Source organism: Heloderma suspectum, chromosome 15 (assembly GCF_057233095.1).
Source record: "Heloderma suspectum isolate Gila_16-S chromosome 15, 16-S_ref, whole genome shotgun sequence".
NCBI lineage: Eukaryota > Metazoa > Chordata > Lepidosauria > Squamata > Helodermatidae > Heloderma > Heloderma suspectum.
Genome location: NC_139472.1, coordinates 787,940 through 812,778, shown reverse-complemented (window position 1 = coordinate 812,778; position 24,839 = coordinate 787,940). Strand labels below are relative to the sequence as shown.

The 24,839-nt window shown below is 48.6% G+C and overlaps 1 long non-coding RNA gene across 2 annotated transcripts in view; it reads left to right on the top strand.

Moving 5' to 3' along the window:
• Positions 1 to 14,397: 14,397 nt before the first annotated feature.
• LOC146335136 (uncharacterized) overlaps positions 14,398 to 24,839 on the top strand; it is a 114,313-nt gene continuing 103,871 nt past the window's right edge. The window contains exons 1-3 of one of the 2 annotated variants that reach the window (XR_014785998.1): positions 14,431 to 14,682; positions 17,226 to 17,296; positions 20,118 to 20,156. This is a non-coding gene — a long non-coding RNA (uncharacterized LOC146335136). Of the gene's footprint in view, positions 14,683 to 17,225; positions 17,297 to 20,117; positions 20,157 to 24,839 lie in introns of both variants that reach the window. The other variant, XR_014785997.1, reaches the window with a different exon arrangement.

Sequence of the window (24,839 nt, the reverse complement as noted above, 5' to 3'; positions counted from 1 at the left end):
GTCAAATCACTATCTGGTGACATTAGACTTCTTGGTTCCACAACCCCTCCGCAGGGGTGGAGGACCCATTTAAATGGTCCACCCCAGGTGTCTTATGGATCCGAATGGATTCCTGAACACGCTTGGGGATTCTCTTGAGCACACCAACGGCCACTCGGTCAAGACCTTGGTGGGTGGCTGGAATGCCGCAATCACTGGGGCATTAGATCGGGTGGCTCCGAAACGCCCTCTCCCTCTGAACAGGGCTCGGACTGCACCATGGTTCAATCCGCGGTTACGAGCTCTGAAACAGGAGGCGAGACGGCTAGAGCGCCGGTGGCAGAAGTCTCGTTCCAAAGACGATCAGACACGGGCTAGAGCTGTATCTTCAGCCTATCACGTGGCGGTGAAGGCAGCAAAAAAGGAATATTATGCTGCCTCTATTGCGTCTGCAGAGTGCTCTCCCAGGAGGCTGTTCCAAGTGGTCCGGAGCCTAGTCGGTCCAGTGGTTCCAGAACCACTGGAGCATTCTAAGGCCTCTGTGAGGCCTTGGCAAGGCACTTTGCAGATAAAATTGATAGGATTAGGAGTGTTACTCCGTGCGCTGTGGATACAGTTAGTGAGCAAGAGGCAGCCTGTGGCAAACTGGTTTTGTGGGATTGGTTCCAGCTTCTTCCTCCTGATGAAGTGGACAAGGTGCTTTCATCTGTAAGGCCGACCACCTGCTTACTTGATCCTTGCCCATCTTGGCTCATTATGGGCTGCGGAGAGAGACTGGGTGAGGGAATCAGGGCGGTGGTGAACGCCTCCGTTGAGGAGGGAGTGATGCCATCAGCCCTCAAGGAGGCAGTGATAAGACCGCTCTTAAAGAAGCCCTCCTTGGGTCCCCAAGTTCTGAACAACTTTCGCCCAGTCTCGAATCTGCCATTTTGGGGCAAGGTGATTGAGCGGGTGGTGGCGATGCAGTTGAAGGCACACTTGGAAGAAACTGATTAGCTAGACCCATTTCAGTCGGGCTTCAGGATTGGGCATGGGACAGAAACGGCCTTGGTGGATGATATGAGGAGGGCTCTGGATAGGGGTGAATGCTCCTTCCTTGTTCTCGACCTCTCAGCGGCTTTCGATACCGTTGACCATGGTATCCTGGACCGCCTAGAGGGGTTGGGCATTGGAGACACCATATTGCAGTAGTTCCAGTCCTTCCTCTCCGACAGGTACCAGAGGGTAGCACTGGGAGAGGAGGTTTCGGACCTGCGGCCACTCACTTGTGGGGTGCCACAGGGTTCCATCCTCTCCCCCATGCTATTTAACATCTACGTGAAGCCACTGGGGGCTATCATCAGGAGGTTTGGGGTGCGGTGTTATCAATATGCAGATGACACGCAGCTCTACCTCTCGTTCAAATCTTCACCAAGGTTGGCCATAGAATCCCTGTCCAAATGTCTGGAGACGGTGAGTGGCTGGATAGGGAGGAATAAGCTGAACCCTAACAAGACCGAAGTACTTTTGGTGGGAGACAAGAGGAGGCTGGGGGATGTTGACCTGGTGTTGAATGGGGTACGGCTACCCTTGAAAGACCAGGTCCGCAGCCTGGGGGTCATTTTGGACTCCCAGCTGTCCATGGAGGCTCAGGTGTCAGCTGTGAGCCGGACAGCCCTGTATCAACTCCATCTGATACGGCGGCTGTGCCCCTTCCTTCCCGACCATCTGCTCCCATCGGTAGTACATGCCCTGGTCTCCTCTCGTTTAGACTACTGTAATGTGCTCTATGTGGGGTTACCCTTGAAGACGGTTCGGAAGCTGCAGCTGGTACAGAGCTGGTGAGATCACACCACTCCAGTGCTGAAGGAGTTGCACTGGTTACCAGTTGTTTTCCAGGCCAAATTCAAGGCGTTGGTTTTGACCTTTAAAACCCTATGCGGTTCCGGCCCAGCCTATCTTAAGGAGTGCCTCCAGCAACACCAGACAGGCCGCTTAACAAGTTCAGCGTCGGATGGCCTTCTCTCTGTCCCATCAGCCAGGATAGCTAGACTGGTGGGGCGAGGGAGAGGGCCTTTTCTGTGGTGGCGCCCACTCTGTGGAACTCCCTCCCTAGGGAACTCCGCCATGCCCCCTCTTTAATGAGCTTCTGCCGTGCATTAAAAACGTGGTTGTTCAGGCAGGCATTTGGGATGGGTTAGGGTATTTTAGAAAATGTTTTTATTGTAGAATTTTATTGTTTTAAACTGTTTTATTATATGCTTGTACATCACCCAGAGTGGCTGGGTGACCAGCCAGATGGGCGAGTAATACATTTAATAAATAAAAATAAATAAGGCTGTCTATGACCGCCAGGCCATGAAGGTGGGCGAGCTGCCCCTGAAGGAACGCAAGGAGCAGCTCCCACGTGTCAGAGGCTCTGCATCCCCGCCGTACATGGCACCTCCTTGGTGTCAGTGAAGGGCCGGCCATGCCATAAGGCAGAGTGAAGCAGCTGCCTCCGGCTGTAGCTGCTGTAGTAGAGCCCCCGCTGCCATTCCTCCTGTGCCCCCTAATTGTTCCCAGCAGCGATGAAGCTGCCATGCTGCGGGGCCTCGATGCCTGCCCTGCGCCCGCTAGGCTAGCCTGCTGCTGCTCTCGGGCGCAACGGGTGTCTCCGTGCCGTCGCCTGAGCGGAAGACCCAGTGGCCGGTCCCGCATGTGGAATGGGGAGGGGGCATCTTGCGCTGCGCCGCAGGGGCCCTGGCCACAGAGAGGCCACCTGGCCGGGCTGTGATGTTCCAGGGGCTCTAGAGGACCACAGCGGTGGCTCAGCTGACGTCCGGGAAGCCGGGGGTTCGGGCCTGGCTCTGCTTGGGCCAAGGGTGCGGAACCTCAGCACCGCGGGCAGACGCAGCCTGCCCAGGGCCAAGATGCGTCCCGCGGGTTCCGCGGAGATCACACCCCGTCACGGCACCCGCCCGCTTCCGCGAACGCCCATCCCGCACCGGCTCCCCGGCTTGGGCGCAGCCCCGCCCGCTTCCGAAGGGCCGAGGCCGCCGCGGCCGGCGGGTGCTTCCCGCAGCTGGGGGCCCCCCGTTCGCCTCCGGCCCGCCGCCACTGGAGCGCGCCCCCGAGCTGCTCCGGAAGGGCCCTCGGGCGGGAGGAGGCCGACAGCCCTGTCCCGGGCGGGCGGGCGGGCCGCCGCGGGCCGGAGGCAGCAGACGCGCCCCTGGCCCTGCCCAGGCAGGCGGCGACTTCCGCCCCGCTCGGGCAGCGGCGCTCCTCGGCCGGGCGGAGACGCTGGGGCGGGCGCAGCTCGGCGGGCAGGATGCTCCGCCGGGGAGCGAGACGGCCGCCGCCCGCGCGCCGCCGCCGCCTCGGCGCGGCTTCCGCAGCAGCGGCAGAAGCGCCGCCGCCGTTCGGGAGGCGCCCCGCGTGTGCGTGTTGAGCCTGGGCGGGCCCAGGCCAGGCCCCAGCTCTGGGCTGCGGCCCGGGGCCGAGCGCTGCCCCAGGCCCCTGCGGGAAGGCCGCGTCGCGGGCGCTGAAGCAGGCGTGAGGCCGGGAGCGCCGGCAGGCTGCCGGGCCCCGGAGGGCGCTGCCGGCGGCGCATCCCGCCGCCACGGGTAGCGGCGGCGGCGGCGACGCGCGCGGAAGAGCCGCTGCTCTCCTCCGGCGCGCTCCTCCCGCCCCGTCCTCCGGCTGCGGAGGCGATGAAGCCCTCCGAGCCGGGGAGGGGCCCAGGTGGGGGCGCCCAGCCTCGCGGCTGGCGGCACGCGGGGCTCCTCGCGGGCGTGGAGCTCCTTGCGGCGCTCGCTCGCCCCCTCGTGCCTCGGCTCCCCGCCCAGGCGCTGCCGCTCCCTCGGCGCTTGGCCAGTGGCGTGATGGCCGCGCAGAGCAGGAGAGGGGTGCGCGCGCGCGTTGACTTTCGCGTTCACCGGCAAAGCCCGAGAGCTGCGCTTGATCCACCATCTGCCGCACCCGGTGCTGCGTTTCCAGAGAAGCGGTTTCAGGACTCATGTCTGCCCCAAAGAAAGGGGACGCCTAACTGGGAGACCATCCCTCCAACCACCGGTGGGCGAGAGTGGGCTGCCATCACTGAGGCAAAAGCACCCTGCGCATGCTCCAGGGCACTCTCTCCTGCGTCACATCTTCCAGGCCTGGATGTCAGGGAGCAGGCTGGCTGGTTGGCTCCTGAGCACCTTTCGTGCTGCTCTTCAGGACAGCATGGAGACCTAGATGGTTACTCCCAGGAGCGCAGCCCTCATTGGGAAACACAGGGACTGGCTTCTGCATCGAGCCATCTGGGATGCGAGCTGCAGATGGGTTTTGGGTGGGCAGCTGGAAGCCTCTCCGTTTGAACATTGCCCAAAGGCATTGGATGTGGGGTTCCAGAATCACTGGGCTGGAGGCAAGTGAGTCTGACACCCTGCTGCAACGGTGGTGGGAGAGGAGGACCACTGCCCCGCTAAACCTCCGTGAGGCAGGCTGCCGAGGGCCACAGGCAAACGGAGAGGCGCTGCAAGAAGCCAGCTGCGGAGCAAACAGCTCAAGGTGGCCCATCGTAAGAGGAGGCCTGATGCTAGATCAGACCAAAGGCCCGCCTCGCTAGCTCAGTTTCCTGCTTCCTGGTCATTGGACAGATACTTCTGCTCGAAGAGGGGCCATAGCTCAGGGGTAGAGCCCCCGCTTTGCTTGCGGAAGGCCCCAGGTTCGATCCCCAGCACCATCTCCAGGGAGGGCTAGGAAGGAACCCTGCCTGAAACTCTGGAGAGCCGCTGCTGCCAGTCAGTGTCGACAGTCCTGGTCTAGATGGACCCAGGGCCTGACTCCATATGAGACAGCTTCCCATGTTCCTAAAGTACATAAGAAGGGCTTCCAGTTGTTTGCATCTGCCATCCAGAGCCACGAGGGCTGAAGAGAGCCTCCATGCTCAGAAGCTATCTACCTCTGGGCATGGAGACTGAAGATTCCATGAAGCCTTCGTGACTCACAGGCATTGATGGGCCCCCCTCTTTCTCCTGCACCATGAATTTGCATCTCCCCCCCCCCAACGGCCACTTTAGAGCTTGTGACCGCTATATCCTGTGGCAGCAAATTCCATCCCTGAACTGTGTGTTGTGCAAAGGAAGCTCTTTTGCCTGTTCTTGCCTCTGCTGCCCATCCTTTCCAATGGGTGACCACGGCATTCCAGAAGGAGAGCGGGAGGGAAATGTCTCTCTGTCTGCTTCCTCCTCACATCTGTGCCTAATTTTATAAACCTCGATCATGGTTCTCTGTGCTCCTCTTTTTCCTAAACTGAAAAAAAACCCAAACCCCAAATGCTTTAGCTTGAGCCTTTCCTTGACGGGCCAGGGAGCCAAGACACTATGTTCCCTCCCAGGCCAGACCAGGCTGTTGGCTCTTCCCCCAAAGCGACCTGGCAAGGACAGACTCCCCAGTGCATCATGCCAGCCTCTGGCCATGCGCTGTCTTCCATGGTTGTGGGATGGGCTGCTGTTGTGCAGTTTCTCTGCATTCTAAAAGGTTGCGATGCCTCTCCGAAGGCTTAGCGACTGGCAAGAAGAGCTTGAAACTAACGTATATGGGTATTTTGGATATTTGCGCTCTCCCCGTTTTGCCTTCCACCCCACTCACCTCTGGAATGCGGCCCCCAAAAGCTTCTCCGAAAATGGCATTCGGCCCTTGGCCTTACAGAGGTTCAACACCCCTGAGATACAGGGCCGGGGAAAAGAACGAGTTTCCTTCACACAAATAGTTATACCATGGTTAGACTACTGCAGTGTGTTGTATGTGGGGCTACCCTTGAAGAGGGTCCAGTAGCTTCAATTGGTCCAAAGTGTGGCAGTTAGGCTGCTAACTGGTAAGTGGTACTATGATCACATCACCAAAATACCAAAAGATCATCAATTGCCAATTGTTTTCCAGGCTCAATCAAAGATGTTGATGTTAACATTTAAAGCCCTAAGTGGCTCAGGGTCTAGCTATCTGAGGGACAGCCTAACTTGCCCTTTTGAAGACACCTTGACTGCTTGCAGAGGCCTGCTTGTTGGGCATGCAGGAAAGGGCTTCCTTCTGTGTCGCTTCCAAACTCTGGAATGCACTCCTGCTAGAGTTGCGACTGGTCCCCATCTTCTATGCATCCAGGAACAGAGTTGCAACACATCTTTTTAACTTGGCTTTTAATATTGTTATTAAGGATTGTTTTTACTGTGTTTATTTGATTATGTTTTTTATTTTCTGCAATTTTTGTAAACTTCCTTAGTTGTCTTCAGCAAGGTGGTATAGAAATACAATAGATAGATAATTGTTGTGAACTGCCCAGAGAGTTGTTGGGTGGTATAGAAATGTAATAAATAAATAAATAAGGCACATGGTTAGGAAGCAGGGGATCTGGGACGCATTAAAAAGATCACACACCTGTGCATTGGGTGTCAGTTAATCCAGAATAAGATCCACCTCCTTGTTCCATATTCATGCTGGTTCTCTATACTTAGTAGAATCTGGTGTTAAGGGTCCTGAATTGGTAGGGTGGTTCAATATACCAAATGGAGGCCTCATTTTTTAATGCTTCCTTATGTAAAACAAACTCCCTGCAAGTAGAAAATAAGCGCATCAAGGAGACAGCTTCTAACCCGGCACTTTACATACTATGCTGCTGGTTCTCTGTGTGCAGGGAGTTTTAAATAAAGGGATCCACCAACCTAAACATCTCGGGAATCCATGACCACATTCCGTCACACACACATGTCGACCAGGGCCTCGTTCAGTCGTTCAGTCATGTCCGACTCGTCGTGACCCCATGGACCATAGCACGCCAGGCCTTCCTGTCCTGCGCTCTCTCCCAGAGCCTGCTCAAGTCCATATTCATTGCATCAGTGATGCTATCTAGCCATCTCATCCTCTGCCGTCCCCTTCTTTTGCCTTCAGTCTTTCCCAGCATCAGGGTCTTTTCCAGAGAGTTTTCTCTTCGCATTAGGTGGTCAAAATATTTGAGCTTCAGCTTCAGTATCTGTCCTTCCAATGAGCACTCGGTGTTGATTTCCTTTAGGATGGACTGATTTGACCTCCTTGCAGTCCAGGGGACTCATAAGAGTCTTCTCCAGCACCACAGTTCGAAAGCATCAATTCTTCGGCGCTCAGCCTTCCTTATAGTCCAGCTCTCACAGCCATACATTACTACTGGGAAAACCATAGCTTTGATTAGACGGACTTTTGTCGGCAAGGTGATGTCTCTGCTTCTGACTATGCTGTCTAGGTTTGCCATAGCTTTCCTCCCAAGGAGCAAGCGTCTTTTAATTTCATGGCTACAGTCACCATCTGCGGTGATCTTGGAGCCCAAGAAAATAAAATCTGTCACTGCTTCCATTTCTTCCCCTTCCATATGCCAGGAAGTGATGGGGCCAGATGCCATGATCTTAGTTTTTTTAATGTTGTGTTTCAAACCAGCTTTTGCACTCTCCTCTTTCACCCTCAACAAGAGGCTCTTGAGATCCTCTTCACTTTCTGCCATTAGGGTGGTATCGTCTGCATATCTGAGGTTGTTGATAATTCTCCTGGCATTCTTAATTCCAACCTCTGATTCATCTAACCCGGCGTTTCTCATGATGTACTCTGCATATAAGTTAAATAAGCAGGGCGACAATATGCAGCCTTGTCGTACTCTTTCCCAATTTTGAACCAATCGGTTGTTCCATGTCCGGTTCTGACTGTTGCTTCTTGTCCCTCGTACAGGTTTCTCAGGAGACAGGTAAGGTGGTCTGGTACTCCCATCTCTTTCAGAATTTGCCACAGTTTGTTGTGATCCACACAATCAAAGGCTTTAGCGTAGTCAATGAAGCAGAAATAGACCTTTTTCTGGAATTCTCTTGCTTTCTCCATGATCCAGCAAATGTTGGCGATTTGATCTCTAGTTCCTCTGCCTCTTTGAAACCCAGCTTGTACATCCGGTAGTTCTCGGTTCGCATACTGCTGAAGCCTAGCTTGTAGGATTTTGAGCATCACCTTGCTGGCGTGTGAAATGAGCGCAATTGTACGGTAGTTTGAACACTCTTTGGCATTGTCCTTCTTTGGGATTGGAATGTAAACTGACCTTTTCCAGTCTTGTGGCCACTGTTGAGTGTTCCAAATTTGTTGGCATATTGAGTGCAGCACTTTAACAGCATCACCTTTTAGGATTTTAAATAGCTCAGCTGGAATACTGTCATCTCCGCTAGCTTTGTTGTTAGTAATGCTTCCTAAGGCCCACGTGACTTCACTCTCTAGGATGTCTGGCTCAAGTTCAGTGACCGCACTATCATGGCTATCAGGGGCATTAAGATCTTTCCTGTATAGTTCTTCTGTGTATTCTTTCCACCTCTTCTTAATCTCATCTGCTTCTGTTAGGTCCCTGCCTTCTTTGTCCTTTATCATGCCCGTCTTTGCACATAACGTTCCCTTGAGATCTCCGATTTTCTTGAAGAAATCTCTAGTCTTTCCCATTCTGTTGTTTTCTTTGATTTCTTTGCATTGTTCATTTAAGAAGGGCTTCTTGTCTCTCCTTGCTATTCTCTGGAACTCTGCATTCAGTTGGATATATCTTCCCCTTTCTCCCTTGCTTTTCGCTTCCCTTCTTTCCTCAGCTACTTGTAAAGCCTCCTCAGACAGCCACTTTGCTTTCTTGCATTTCTTTTTCTTTGGGATGGATTGAGTTGCTGCCTCCTGAACAATGTTACGGACCTCCGTCCATAGTTCCTCAGGCACTCCGTCTATGAGGTCTAATCCCTGAAATCTATTCCTCACCTCCACTGTATATTCATAAGGGATATGATTTAGGTCTTACCTGAATGGTTTAGTGGTTTTCCCTACGTTCTTCAATTTAAGCCAAAATTTTGCAACAAGAAGCTCATGATCTGAGCCACAGTCAGCTCCAAGTCTTGTTTTTACTGACTGTATAGAGCTTCTCCATCTTTGGCTGCAAAGTGCATAATCAATCTGATTTCGATATTGATCATCTGGTGATGTCCATGTGTAGAGTCGCCTCTTGTGCTGTTGGAAAAGAATGTTTGCTATGATCAGCATGTTCTCTTGGCCAAACTCTATTAGCCTTTGTCCTGCTTCATTTTGTACACCAAGGTACAATCTCAAAAACGACAGAATGATTTCAGTATGAATCCAAGGCAAACCATTGAACATCACAGTAATTCAAGTCTATGCCCCAACCACTGAGGCCGAAGAAGCTGAGGTTGATCGGTTCTATGAAGACCTACAACACCTTCTAGAACTAACACCAAAAAAAAAAAGGGCCTCACACAGCCACAAATGCTTGGTCCTGATATATGTGGGCTGGAAAAGGTGGTTGTCCCCATTAAAAACAAAGTGTCATTAAACAGAGTTAAGGGGTAACTGATCTAGGCAACGTGAACTCACAGATCCTGTTTAAATTTCATATTGTCACGGCTTGTCTAAGGGCTTAACGTCTGAGTGAGAAACCAGAAAACTGAAGCAGTGGGCCTTATAGCTTGCAATGAATGGATCTGCTTCCCTCCCCAAAGGGGGAGAATCCTGTCCTTCCCCTATTCTCTCTCCCCCACCTGGCTCTAACACCATCAATGATTCCTGGGGCATCCCAGTGCAGCTGGTGAGACCATCCATTTCTTACACAGGATTGCATCACACATCAGAAGCAAAGAAGGGTCATAAAAAAATGACAAAAGTCCAGAGAGCATAATAAAATATTGAATGGGCTTTATTTATGGTTCAATATATATCAAGCGCAACAGGCTACATATTTTACAAGACCCATACTGCAGGTGGGGCTGGCGTGAGGAATGAAAAACAGCCTGTGGGTCCCCGTCCCTCCACTGCGGGCTTGTAAATAGTAACCCTGCTGCCATTTCTGGGGACTGTAAGTGCTGAAAATATGGGGCTGTATATATAGGATGCTTCAACAGTAATCCATTAAGCTTCTCACAGTCCTTCTGTGGGGTAGGGCATGTTTACAAAACTATGATATTTTGAAGTCAAAGCAGCCATCCAAACTGGTTTACAGAAAGGAGACAGGGCACCAGCATTTCTTTCTTTGTTTAACAAAAGGACTGTCTGTACCTAATTCCTCTCTGCTGTTCATGCAAATGTGACCAAATAGGGCCTAAGAAATGTGCTCTCACCATGTGCTTTAGAAAGAAAGGCCATCAAGAAGAAAATCAAGAAATGCGTGATAAATTCTGCCTAATAATATTCTGAATCCCTGCCAAATGTCCCTGCAAGTCCTGTACCAAATTTATGTGATCAGTTCGAAGAGCCCGTTCTGTCATCTCTCTGTTTCTAATTCCACACCTGGGAGCGATCCACCTTTGCATCCTTTGTTTGAATATATGATCAGGGGTTGCCAGCCACAAGGTACTTCCGAACTCCACGCAATATTAAGAAGGAAAAAGGGCAGAAAGGGGCATCCAGAATGATCAAGGGGCTGGAGCAACTCCCTGTTGACAACTTCTGGGACTGCTTAGCTTAGAGAAAAGGCGAGGGACGGGAGACATGATAGAGGTCACAGAACAACGTCTGATGTGGAGAAAGTGGACAGGGAGACAATTTGCTCCCTCTCCCATAATACTAGAACCCAATGGGGTCCTCCCATGAAGTTGAGTGGTGGGAGAGCCAGGACAGATCAAAGGAAGGACGCCTGCACACAGTGCAGTCGAACTTTTCGACAAGATGCTCTGATGGCCACCAACTTGGACAGCTCTGGTGTAGACATAATAATGGAGGAGAAGCCATCAATGGCTCCAGGCTACCTCCAGTACCAGAGGTGGTATGCCTATGTCATATCAATTAACTGGTCATATCAATTTCAACAGCGTAATAACGCTGCAATCCTGAACACACTAGGGAGTAAAGCCTTGACAGGATTTTCCATGCATAGGATTGCACTGTACATCTGCACAAATATGCCTGAGTGAAAAAAGGGTTATGGGGGGGGGAACATAATTTAAGTGGTTTTGTTTGATAGAGGCCACAGCTGCCACCTAAAAAGAGACATTCCCTTCTGTGAGAGAGAAGACGGGGAATGAGTGCCTCGAGCAAGGTGCTGCTTGCCACCTGCAGCTCTTTGATTGTGCATGTATTGAAACAAAATAGTTACCTGTTTGGGGCTTTTACCAACTCCCATTTTGTTTTGTTTTATTGATTCCTCTCTGCTGCTCTTTCTATTATTTTATTTTATTATTATATTTTACTGTTTCATTGTGCTTCATTGTTAACTGCCTTGGTAGCTTTGTAAAAAGGTGGGATATAAATCCATAAATACATTTTTAAAGTATTTTTTTTAAACTTGATGGTTGATTAATTGGGCTCAGGGGGCAGAATGTGCTTAATCAAGTAATTTTTTTTTACACTGATTGAATGTTGCAACTGTGCTGGAAACGTGACAGGGGACACATGACATCCGGGGGGGGGGGCGCCCCAGCACTGTGACTCAGGTTCTCTGGTTGGCAACAGGCCTTCATGGACACCCCAAGCAAGTAGACCCTTGGGTTACTTGGGTGGTCAGGACAGCCTGTGCTCCTCCCCTCCACAGCCGTCTTCTAAATCCTTCTGTTTATCCCCCTGTCCGTCTCCTCCTTCCTGCTGCCATGGGCATCCTTTCTCGGGTCTTCCAGCCTTCATCCCCAGCTTATCTGCCCTCACCCGGCAGCACCCCATGCGTCTCTCTCCCTGCTCAGCCGCATCAGATTTCTGGCTCTCCAGCCAATCTGTCAGTTCCTTGCCTGCCTTGGCCCCTTTGCAGGACACTGCTTATGGGATGCCCACCACCACAGCCTCCCTGCGAAGGGCTTTGATGGGATGCCACAGGGGCTGCAGAAGGCCTGAGCGGGCTGGCTTGCCAGATGCCCCACTTTCCCCAGCCTGTTTCGAAGATAACGCTCCTGTGCTCCAGGGCTTTTAGCAGTAATCTCTAGCTTTGCCAAGGTAAACAGCAGCTACGTTTCCCACAGGGATCTGCGAGGCACAAATGCAGCTCTGGTTACAGACGTCCCTCCCTACTGGTTTCTTCTTCTTCATATTCCCCAAAGGAACACACACAGTTGTCATTCACTGCACTTATGGGGCAGGGTGGGGCTCTGTGGAATGGGGAGGGGCTGTGGCTCAGTGGTAGAGCCTCTGCTTTGCATGCAGGAGGGCCCATGTTCAATCCCTGAATCTCCAGGTAGGCCTGGGAAAAACCCTGCCTGAAACCCAGGAGAGCCGTTGCAAGTCAGTGTCAACAGTACTGGGTTAGGCAGAGTGATGGTCTGACTCAGTGTCCTGTGTTCCTATTTAATTAGCCCTTTATTCAGAACCACAAGGACTAGAAACTTAGGGAAGGGCTGTAACTGAGTGGCAGAACCCCTGCTTTCCAAGCAGAAGGCCCCAGGTTCAGTCGCCAGCAGCATATCCAGGTAAGGCTGGGAAAGAATCTTGCCTGAAACCCTGGAGAGCTGCTGCTGCCAGACAGCGTCAAACAATACTGGGCTAGATGGACCTAGGGTCTGATTAGGTCTAAGGCTGCTTTCTGTGTCCCTAGGTGGAAGCACTTTACAGCCCTAGCCAGGAATTAGCTTCAAGGGAGGGCAAGGTAGTGGGCCCAGTCCATGCTCCAGACCCCAAAGCCAGCTCCCAGCATGCATTTCCCTTTACAGGCACCACATCTCCACACCCCTCTTTTGGCAAAGCAGCTGGCATCACTCCCCAGGGGACTGAATTTGGTCCTAGCGGCTCTCCAGTTGCTGATCCCTCCTGTACAAGCATAACCCCATTCAGCATCTGGTCTTCTCTTCATTCCGTGAGTTTTAAAGCCTGCATTGAAGTTCACCAGAGCTCAGCTTTGAATATCAGAAAGAAGGTTGCTATTATTCGTATTTTCTATCTCACCTTTCTGTCCTAAAAGTTGCACATAGCAAGATTACAAGACTGACTATCTGATGAAGTGGACTTTACGTCCACGAAAGCTTATGTCATAATAAATTTGCTCGTCTTTAAAGTGCCACAAGACTCTATGTTGTTTTTACAAGATTTAGAAACAACGGAACAACATGACATAAAAATCAGTAAAAGTCTTTAATCTCCGGTTTGGGAACATTATCCTTCCCTTCTCTATTTCATGTTACCATTATTATAGTTCTTCCTGAGCACTGTATTGATATTGAAAGATAAGACCGTCCCTGCTTGCAAGCTCACAATCAAATAGATACGATGCAAAAGGAAAAAGGAATTGGGAGGGAAGAGGAAAAGTAAGCACTGGAGCAGCGGCTCCTTCTCCAGCTGATTGATGTGGTCAGGTTGGTCTCGCCCTTGCCATGAAGGTCTTCCTGAGAGGAGGCAAGCAGTGCAGACCTGGGTCTGCAGGCTATACTTCCCTTCAGCTCTGCATGAGGTAGATAGATTAGATAGAAACAAACACCTGTTATAAAGGTGAACATTTTTCTGACCAGCCACATCAACATGGCAGACAGCGGTGATTTGGGGGTGTGTGTGTGCCTGTTCTGCATTTCTACTACAGTAACCTTTTAAACCCACTTTCTCTCCAAAGAGCCAAGGGAAGCACATAAGAGGAGCCATGATGGATCAGGCCCAAAGTCTAGTGTCCTGTTCCCATGGTGAACAGCAGGTTTCCCTCATGGGAAGTCCATAGTGATGGGAATGCCCCAGCAGCAATGGGTATTGAGAGGCACGCTACGTGTCCTCCCTGCTAGCCTCTGTGGTCTCTCCACCTGCCCCCCGCCTCACTCCCATCCTCACAACAACCCTGTGGAGTAGGTTGGTCTGAGAAAAGAGAGTGTGTAACTGGCCCAACATCACCCAGTGAGGTGAATGACTGAAGGGACATTCAAACCCAAGCCTGTTTGCTCTGTGTCCAAGACCTAAGCCACAGCTTGCGCTCATGACTTTGGTCCAAGCCTGGGAGCGCATTTTTGCCCTAGAGAGGGGAATGCATGTACATTTTTACAAATTGCTAAACTAACATTTTGTAAATTTGAAATTGTAACATTTTGTACTGTTGCAAACATCTGTAAATTGCAAATCTGTGTGCATGTAAATTCGATGGGGGTGGCGGTGGCGAGGAACACCATGTCATGGCTGTGCGTGTTTTTCATTGCGTCTGTGAAAAGGGAGACAAACGTTTGGAGAAGTGGGTGTCAATAATTAAAATAAAATCAGTGAAAGTGAATCTTCCATGAGCAATGCATTTAGCAGCCACGTGTGGAGATTCAGAAAGGAGAAGCACAGCCAAGTCGCACTCTTTGCCACGCCTTCTTCAGGAAAAGAAGAAAATCCCTGCTTCTCCCTCCTATCAAAAATCTCCCCTTTTGCTTCCTCAAGGGCTGCCCTTTCCCCAGGATTCCTGCTCTTCCCCTTCCAGCCTCCAGGGGGCGTTCCACGACGGAGAGGGAAAGGGGGCAGCGTTTCCGTCCAGGAGAGAGCGTGGGCGGAGAAATTGCCGGGGAGGAACAGAGAGCAGGCGGGGCCTGCAGTGCGCGCGAGAGGCGCAGTCCTCCTCGCCCGGGCCTTCTTTCCCGCCTTTTAAAAAAAATACCGTGACGTAACGGCCCTTCTTCCTAACCGATGAGCGAGAAAGGCGATAAAAAGGGGCCTGAGGGAGGCGGTGAGGGAGAAAAGGCGGGAGGGCGGCTGAGGAAATAGCAACAGCAAAAAGTAATAATAAGTTTTTGTAAAGAAGAAAATATAAGACACTGAGGAATAGAAAGTTGGGCGGGGAAGAAGCAGGTGAGAGGAAAACAATTTCTGAAGGAATGTCGAGGTTCAAGGAGGGTTTCGAAGAAAGGAATGAGGGAAACCTGAGGTGCTGAAGGAAGATGGGAGGACTGGGATTAAAAAGCGAAGGAAGGAAGCAAAAAAGAAAAGTTGAGGGACGAACAAATTGAATGTAGGAATGTCAGAGTTCAAGAAAAGCTTTTTATTTTTTAAGTGGGAAGTCTGAAGCACTGAGGAGACGAGAGTTGGGAGGGGTAGAATAAGAAAGAAAAGCAGGTTGAATATCAAGGAATATTTCAAAAGAGGCTGAGGGAAACCTGAAGCCCTGAAGGGATGGGAGAAGGGGGATTGTTGTTGTTCAGTCGTTCAGTCGTGTCCGACTCTTCGTGACCCCATGGGCCATAGCACGCCAGGCCTTCCTGTCCTGCGCTCTCTCCCAGAGCCTGCTCAAGTCCATATTCATTGCATCGGTGATGCTATCTAGCCATCTCATCCTCTGCCGTCCCCTTCTCCTTTTGCCTTCAGTCTTTCCCAGCGACTTTTCTCTTCGCATTAGGTGGCCAAAATATTGGAGCTTCAGCTTCAGTATCTGTCCTTCCACTGAGCACTCAGGGTTGATTTCCTTCAGGATGGACTGATTTGACCTCCTGGCAGTCCAGGGGACTTGTAAGAGTCTTCTCCAGCACCACAGTTCGAAAGCATTGATTCTTCGGCGCTCAGCCTTCCTTATAGTATATAGTAACTACTATCAGCCTTCCTTATAGTGAAGGGGGATTAGAAAGGAGAAAAAGCTGAGGGGGAAACAGGGATGAAGAAATTTCAGAGGTTCAAGGAAAGTTTTTAAAAGGAAGTGTGAGGCACTGAAGGGGTGGGAAAACTGGGATAAAGAAATGAAAGCGGAGGGGAAGGCAAATTGAAAATATTGAAGTTCACTTACAGTTTATTTCATTTTTCAAAAGAGGGATATCTGCAGTGCTGAAGGAATGGGACAAATGAAGGTATAAAAGAAAAAGTGGAGGGAGAACACGTGGAAAAGAATGTTCTTTTTTTAAAGGAAGGAGGGAAATTGAGGCACTAGTGGGATGGAGAGGGTTGGGATAAGAAAGCAAAATGGGGAAGTGAAAAGAAAGGGAAAATTGTTTAAAGAATAAGGTGCTAAAGAGTTGTAATGATGGCAAGAAATGGGGAATGTAGGAAAAATGGAGAGGGCGGCTGAGGGAAATGGGAATGATTGAGGAAGAAACCAGCTGAGGGAAATATATGAAACTGGCGAATTGCTGCAAGGCTGGACATAAAATACATTTCACAGGTGTAACTATGCAAGTCTGATGTAGCAAAACCCAAGAAGGCTAGGATAACAGCTTAAAGACTAAGCAATTTAAGGTGCAATCCTATGCATGTTTAGACACAGAAAAGTCCTACCACTCCTAGCATGGCTGGCTGGGGAATGCTGGAGTTTTAGGACTTTTTTTTCTGTCTAAACATGCATAGGATTGTGACCTTAGGCTGCAGTCTATACATACTTGGGAACAAAGTCCCACTGAATACAATGGGACTTAACTGTGTAAATATATATTTAAAATATGGTAAGCAGTATATAAATCAAATAAATAAATAAAAACAATTCTGAGTAGACATGTGCAGGATTGTGCTGCCACCGTGGGATAAGTTTTCATATAGGCAAGAACATAGATCATCAGAAGTCTGAAAAAAAATAAACAAGTAAAATAGGGAACTAGAAGTTTAGAGATGATAAGTGGGTGAATCAGAAATAGGAGAACTACAGGGTGAGGGGGCAGGCTAAAAGAGATATACAAGAGACTAAAGGTGAGGTGGTGAGAATAAAAAGATGAAGAGTGTGTGTGTATTTAACCCAGCCGCCTTAAGTGCCATTTTTTGGAAGAAAGGCGGGGTTTAACTCAAATAAATGAGGCTGCAGAAACACACTAAGAAAATAAGGTTCTACCAAAGAATTGCTGTGATTCAAAGGTCCATGATCTAACCCATCTTTCTTACAACAGCCAGTCATATACCACCAAATGCAGGGCATGGGGGAGAAAGCCCCCCCCTGCTTTTGTTTGTCCCCAATGACATTTCTAAAGAAGCTTTGAAACTGTGGGAAAAACTCACCCTTTAGCCATGCTGATAGTTAATTCAATAGGGTGATGAATGGGCATTATTAAGGAGCAACTAATCCGCATTAATTTCCCTTGAGTATGTCTCCTAAATGCTTCCAAACACAGCAAACTGCCACTCTGTGTTTAACCCGCCACTCTGTATTTAACCGCAGCACCTTTGTTTCTGTCATCATTCAATTCTCCAATAATTATCTTTATTAAGCTTATAAAATGTTTTGTAATACCCCAGCACGAACCTTATTATGGACCTGTCTCCTTATTCCCCACCCATGTCATACGAGTTTGGTTCCAGGGGCCTCTTGTCTGGAGATATTCCTGATGTGCATGAGACGCAGTCAGAGGACAGCTCTTGTCTCGGAGTATGAAGTTGTTTGTTTGGACTATTACAGTGATGTCTTGTTTTTCTTCCTTCAAAAGAAGCGACCACCTCTGGGGAATAGGCGGCAACGTATAAACATCAGAGCCACACGGAAGAGCAGCAGAGGAGGGTAAGAATCTAGTTACAGCCTCAAGGGCACTGTTGCATGTACATGGATCTGATTACCTAAAATGGCACCCTGCCATGGATTAGGCGATCACACCCTTGAGATATGCTGGTGGATTCCTTGAGCCAGTTCGGGGGTTCATGCAAAGAGTTTGCAAGCAACTGTTAACAAAATGGCTGTATCCCCCCCCCCCAATTTTTAGGTATGCTCCAAATGTTACTAAGAAATTGAAAAGTGGTAGCTTGATCCCCCTCATGGCGGTGCTGCTCTTTTGCATAAATCCAGATCACAGTCTTGAGGTCGGCCTGCCTGCCTGCCTGCCACACAAACAAAATGTTGGCAGTACCACGCCTGCTGATGACACCTGCTGTATTTATCAAGCCAATTAGGGAATATCTGGTTGGCTTTCCAAGATCTCTCTCTCTCTCTCTCACCCCGCCCCCATAATGAACTCCGCCTCTTCCACACCCAGCCTGCCATATGGCACAGACTTGCTCAAAGCAGCACAATGTGCCAGACAGACGGGCAGGAGACACAGATTCTGGAATGGGGTTGCTGCAGCTATAGCCTAATGATACCAGTGGCTAGGCTGCTTTCTGAAACTAAGGGGACAGTGCTGTCTGGCATATGGGGCATCCATTCTGCTGTATGGAATTCCATGATTGTGGTCTGGCAATAATTTCCAAGGCTTCTATGGTACAACATGAAGGTAGTCTGGCATTTTCCATCTTGGAAAACCTGGCCTGTGCAAAAGCGAGAACTACCCTAAGTGCCAACAAAGTTACACTGCTACTCTGGGAGGATGATGACCCACCCTCTTCCAGTTTGGCACTAACTAAACAAGGTGAGCATCACATGATAGCTGGAGGGGTACAACATGGGTGATGCTGTGTGATTAGACAAACTTATCACCTTATCAAGACGCCTATACTTCCCTGTGCCAAGCCAAACTTAATGAGTGAAGATGCATTTGCACTGTGCAGGTTCCTTCCCTGACCAAGCAAGTTCATAGCAGGTCAGGATTACACAGGATGGAAGACATCTCCAGAACACAAGCATTCTTTCACAGGAAGGAAAGAATCTTGGGAAGTTTGTTTACTTTGCTCCATCATTTAGAAGAAATGAGCTTCAAGGGCCTGTTGATCAAGCATGTCTTCCTGTCCTTGGTGTTGAGATTGCAGTAATTGCTGCAGATCCAGAGAACCATTCCTGATGCTTATTGCAACTGGATCTGTAATGCCAGCACCTGAGTTCCATTTGCAGAAATGATAGGAATAACATGAGCTATGTCAGGGTTGTGCAACCTTTTCGGCCCCAAGTGCTGTATGTGATGCTGGCTCGGGCGGCATGCATACACAGAAACATACATGCACACATATACACACGTATATACATGCATATACGCACACACATGCTAGCGATCCTGATACAGATAGCTCTTTCCTCACTAGCAGTGGTGGGAAAAGAATGATCTGTATCAGGATGTCTGGTGGAGGAGCAATGGTGTAGTGGAGCCAGGCCTTGCAGAGATGCAGCATCAGCACATCTTGATTAGCAGGGACGCTGATGGAATCTGCCACCAGCCTCAGAATTCCCTGTTCCCTCTGAACAGAACTGCAAACCTCATAGCACCTGGGGGGAATTTTCCCAGCAACAATATCTTATTCCCCGTTATAATGCAAAATATTTTGTGGTGGCTTGGTCTTGAATGGGCAGTTAAGATTTAAGACGAGAGTGCCTTGTACCAGCTTCAGCTGGTTTGCCAGCTACAGCCTGTCCTGGACAGAGATAGCTTGGCTACAGTGGTATGGGTGCCAGTTACCTCAAGACTGGATTACTGCAATGCACTCTATGTGGGGCTGCCCTTAAGGCTTCTCCGGAAGCTGGAGTTAGGACAGAACACAGCAGCTCGATTGTTGTCGGGAGCTGCCCCTTTTCCTTTGCTGAAGGAGCAGCACTGGCTGCCTATTTGCTACAGGGCCGGGTTTAAGATTGTAGTACTAATATACAAAGCCCTAAACAACTTGGACCAGGATACCTGAGAGAGCACCTTCTCCCTTACGAACCTGCCTGGTCACTGAGGTCAGCCAAAGGATGCTCCTGGTGGTTCCACAAGGACCTATGGCCTGACTGGAGTCCACCAGGAAAAGAGCCTTCAGTGTGGTGGCCCCCTCCTTATGGAGCTTTCTGTCTCTGGAGGTCAGGCTGGTGCAAACATTATGCTGTTTCCGGCGCCTCCTGAAAACATCTTTATTTCAGGAAGGCTTCCTTGAGTAACCGGCCATGATTTTGTCAGGATTCTGTTTCCTGTTAAAAAATAGTAATTATTTTAACATGATGTTTTATTATTTTATCCTGTTTGGTATCTCTTATTGTTCACTGCTCTGGAATCTGTCTAGGTGTGGAACGATACACAAATGTTGTGAATACAATAAGTAAATAAACTTTACAAAATACCTGCTCTTGGTGGAGATAAAACTGTTAGCACTGGTCTGTTGATATTGATCAACACAGGTGGCTGTATTTTTGAGCTCTCTGTGGGGGCATGGCTATGAAGACTGTCATGACGAGCGCCTGAACTTCAAATGTTACCACTACACCACTGGGAAGGGAGTGCAGGTGGCAGATAAATTGGGGGGGGGGTAGGCGAGTCAGGGCAACCTTGGGGGCTGCAGGTTGTGGACCTCTGAGCTAGGTATTGATAACACAAGCATAGTAGCTCTAGTGTTCACCTTCTGACTGCAGTATCATGCAAATTAAGAAAGTCAAGTACAACAAACCTACTTGATTTAGGTACTTCCTTGCTTTTCCCCCCCATTTACAGAATATGAAATCTGAATCCCAAAACAGCACAACAAGTTTGGTGAGTTCCATAAGTTCATCATTAGACATGCAACAATCTGTTTCGACATTGTGATGCACATCATGTTGTTTCCTTCCCTCAAAATTCACCAGCAGCAGTAATGCAAATGCATAATTGTCCTACAGTCAACTTTAAGGCATGGCTATTCTAGACATATTGGCAACTTGACCATGCTCTAGCATCGCAAGCATTTAATAAGGGGAAAAAGCTGTGGCGCTGGGCAAAAGAATTATTTGGATGTAGTATAGAACTGGCTTAGCTTATTGTAGGGTTGTGCGCCATGGAATCTGCAAGTTCTCAAATCCTGCGGAGACAGCAACATGGGCAGAACAAGACATAATTCATGGCTAGCATAATGGCAAAAATGCCCTGCTTACATTCCTTGTGTTTTCAGTTGGATGGCTTTCTTCCTGTTTTAGGCTGTACTGTAGAAAACTTCTTAATTCTTGTTACCGTAGTCATTAACTAGAAATTAGTTTGGCCACTAAAGTCAAGATCAGCATGTTCTGAAATGTCTGGGGCTTGTTCAAGCTGGGAGAGACAAACAATTGATGCCTCCATATACTATTTTGGGGTTTATTCAGTACCAGCTGCTGTTGGAGACACGTTGCTCTCACAGAATCATAGAGCTGGAGAGGGCTGGCCCTGTAGCCAATATAGTCCAACCCACTGCTCAGTGCAGGAAATCTAAACCTAGAGTATCCACATTACTATCCAGCCTCTGCTTGAAGAGCTGCAGCAGTGGATCCCACCCCCCATTCCTGGATTGGTCCCATTGGCAAACTGCTCTTATCATCAATGTTCAACTTAAATTTACCATCTTGTAACTTATGCCCATTACATCTAGTCCTCCCCTCTAGGACAGTAGAGAACAAGTACGTTCTCTCTTCTGTGTGGCAGCCCTTCTGGAAGAGTGCTGCCATGTCCCCCTGCAGTCTTTTCTTCTTTATACTAAACATACTGAGTTCCTTTAACTTTTCTTCATACAACTTGTTTTCCAGACCCCTGCACACCTGTGTTGCCCTCCTCTGAATCCATTCCAGTTTGGCTATGTCTTTCTTAAAGTACAAGGCCCAGAACTGGACACAGTACTCCAGATGAGGTCTGAGTAGTGCAGTATAAAGTGGAACTATTCTTGTGACTTTGAAACAATGGTTCTAATAATACAGGCTAAAATTGCATTAGCCCTTTTTGTAGCTGCATTACACTGATGACTCATGATCAGCTTGTATTTAACTACAATCACGAGTAACCCTTTTCACATGTACTATTACCAAGAGGGGTATTCCTTATCTTATATTTGTTCATTTGATGGGGCTTTTCCCCCCTAAATGCTTCTGTTGAATTTGTTTTCTTAGTTTCAGCCCAGTTTTCCATTCTATCATTCTATGAAGTCATTTTGAATGTTATTTTTATTGCCTGAAGTGTTAACTATCCCTTCAAGTTTTGTGTAATCTTTAAATTTCATAAGGATTCCCTCCAGTCCTTCATTCAAGTCATTGATAAAAATATTAAAGTGTACTGGGCCCAGGGCATAATCCTGTAGTGCCCTGTCCCACAAACTTCCCTCCAGAGAGCCCTTTGAGTAAGTGGGTGTGAAGTATTTTCTTTGTATATTCACAAAGTTTTTTGGAAAGGGTTGGTTACTTAATAACCAAATTCCCAGTTCCTGGCATAAAATGTACTTGAGGTGAAAAGAAAGAGATTACAAATCAAGTCTAGACTCCAGTTTAGTCAGCTGTTTCTGACATTTGTCATTATGAACAAACAAACAGCTGGATCATATCAAAGGCCCATTTTGTCCCCCATCCTGTTTTCCACAGTGGCCATCCAGCTACCTCTAGGAAGCTCACAAGCAGAACTTAAAGGTAATAGCGTTCCTATGCTGTTTCCCCAGAATCTGGTATACAGTGACACAAGTGGAACCGTGCAACAAGATGTGGCAGTGTGGAGTGCTTCTGTTCAGGGTTCCAGCCACTCCATACCATCTCCCACCCCCATTTTCCTTCCCCCACCTCCAACAGTCAGTCAGCACTGAGCATGCTCAGTACTCATCGGCTGTGTTTGGGAAGTTTTTTGGGTGGGAAGGGGTGTCCAATCCCAGCTACATTAAAATTCTCCATTGATTTCTATGGGCAGCTCTGTCTTCTGTACCTGAGGACATTATAAAATAGCTTCTTAGTGTGAACTGGAAAACAATCTATCCAGACAATGAACTGGTTCTTCTGATCTTTTTTATACCTCTGTTTCTTCTCCCTTTCCAGCCACTCCATTCAATTCCCCCTCTCACCCAGTTGTCCTCACTCAGACACTCAGCATTCCATGCTATTAAGCTATTAGGGAGTTGTTGCAGGGGTTTTGCCCCTAATGTTTTTTTCCTAAAAACTTCTGGTTATTTGGAAACCTCAGGGGCACCCCAAGACTGATGATACCTCTGTTTTGTGTGTAAGAAGTGTGGTTTTGGTTCCACTTCTACAAGCAGAGGAACACTTGAATTGGAAATCGAGAGAGAGATACTGCCTCTGAAGATAGACGTTCTGCTTCATCATCATGGCTTATAACTGCATAAAGGGGATGTTGAAGAAAAAGAGGGAAAGGCCAACCGCTGTCAAGGCAGGAACATAAATCAGGAAAGACTGAAAATTACTGTTGGGAGAAGAAAACAGAAAAACCAATGAGAGAGAGATGGGAGGCCCATGACTATAGCTGATTAAAGGGCAGCCTGAAAACCTGGTTATATAAACCCTGTGTCATCACCTACAGGAACCTGATGTCTCACTAAGAGATTATTATAAAACCTCCCAAACAAACCATAGAGATAGCACTGCCCGATTGCGACAGATTTACAGCGTGGATTTTTATAGCTGCTGACCGCAGGATCGCAGTGTAGATTAAGGCTGTCTGTTAGCTTGGGAGGGGTGTTTTCAGTTGAAAAGGTGAATAATATGATAGTGAGAGGTGCTTCACAGCTGCTGGGTTTCTGGAGTGTTTTTTTGAAAAGGCTGAAAGAAGAATCAAGGCAGAGAAAAAAGATACAGGAGTTTGCAGGAAGTATCACATACTAATCTTTGGCATTGGATATAGCATGCCTCCTTATACTCCCTCAGGCTTCTTCAAGTTATCACTGATTCACCTGCCATACTACATGAAGGGATGGTATAAATTTTGCTGCCCTCAGTAAATTAAAATCTTGCTCTCCCATCCTTCTCCTGTGTCTAATTATAGGTTGAGCACTGTGAGCAGCACAACAATTGCACATTAAATGATCAAGAGCTCAGTTGCCCAGAATACTACTTTTCTGTTTTCCTTTTTGTTTTTGTTTATTCAAATAACTTTATCATCTGTTCTTATGCTATGTGTTAGTTAATCTGGACTAAATGCTATCCCCCAGATTCCTGGGCACATAACTAATATAGCTTGGAAACCCTATTTCTCTTATAAGAATGCATGGGAAAAAGTGGATAAATCCAAAAATGCAGACAGCTTCTCTTTCTTTCTCCAAATTATTTACATAGGCGTCCCTAGAATTTTGGTACCCCAGACAGTTGCCTAGTTTTCTTCTACATTTGACCTGGCCCTGACTAAACGTACATCCAGAGTACGCTTTCCAGTTCTGTGGAAATGGTCAAAGCATTTAGACTCCCACAAGCCTCAGGGCAAACAACTCTGTCTCCAACTTAAGCCTTCTCCAGCCTTGCACATGTAGAGTGTTTGCTGCACATGGAAGTCACCATGCAGCCACATGCTGCCATTACAAGGTAGCCACAATCATGACACAAACTACAGATAAGAGGCTTGACTGCGCAGGCACAGTTGTGATGTTGATGCCAATAGCTGGTACCAACAAGGAAGAAATGGATGGAGTTTGAAGACCATAGCCTGCCACAAAAAACCTGGAGACCGGCAGCAGAGGTAGCAGGCAACCCAAGGATGGAGTTTGAGAAATGGAGCTGCCTGAAGAAGTTGGTCCAGAACGAGATCAGAACATTGAGGGAGCTCACCGTGGAGGACTAGAAAGAAGAGAGGACCAGCCACAGGATGGGGAGTGCACTGGTGAGGGTAAGGTCACACTCCAAACCCCAAGAGAGCAATAAAAGCACGCCTCTTGCTCAGATTACCCTCAGAAAAATGTACTTGAGTGGACAAACTCGGAGAGAAAAGACAGACCATAAATCCCAAGAGTATATACAAAAAAAAAAAAGACATCACTTGGCAGAGTACTGCAGAGAACCCACCTGAATGGAAAAGCCCAGGGACAGACACATACCTGAGCACAGAAGGCCAGAGGGAGAATGTGAGCAAAGAGAGGGAGGAACGAGTCAAGCAAAGAGTGCAAAAAAGAAGAAAACAGGTGGAGCACCCTAACTCAGTGGAAAAGCGCAATGGGAGAGGCCTACCTGAGTGCAGAAGGCCAGGGACTAAGAAAAGAGGAGGGTAGACCCCAAATCCCAGGAGTGCAAAAAAGAGGGGAAAAAGGTGGAGCACCCTGGAGATAACCTGGTTGAGTGGAAAAGCCCAGGGGGGGGAGAGAGAGAAGACTTGCTTGAGCACAGAAGCACCCAAGAGAGGATCCACTTGAGCTGAAAAGCCCAGTGACAGACAGAAAAATGGAAGGGCAACCCCCCCAAACTCCAGAAGCACAAAAGAGGGAACCAGAGCAGAGCACCCCAGAGAGAACCCAGT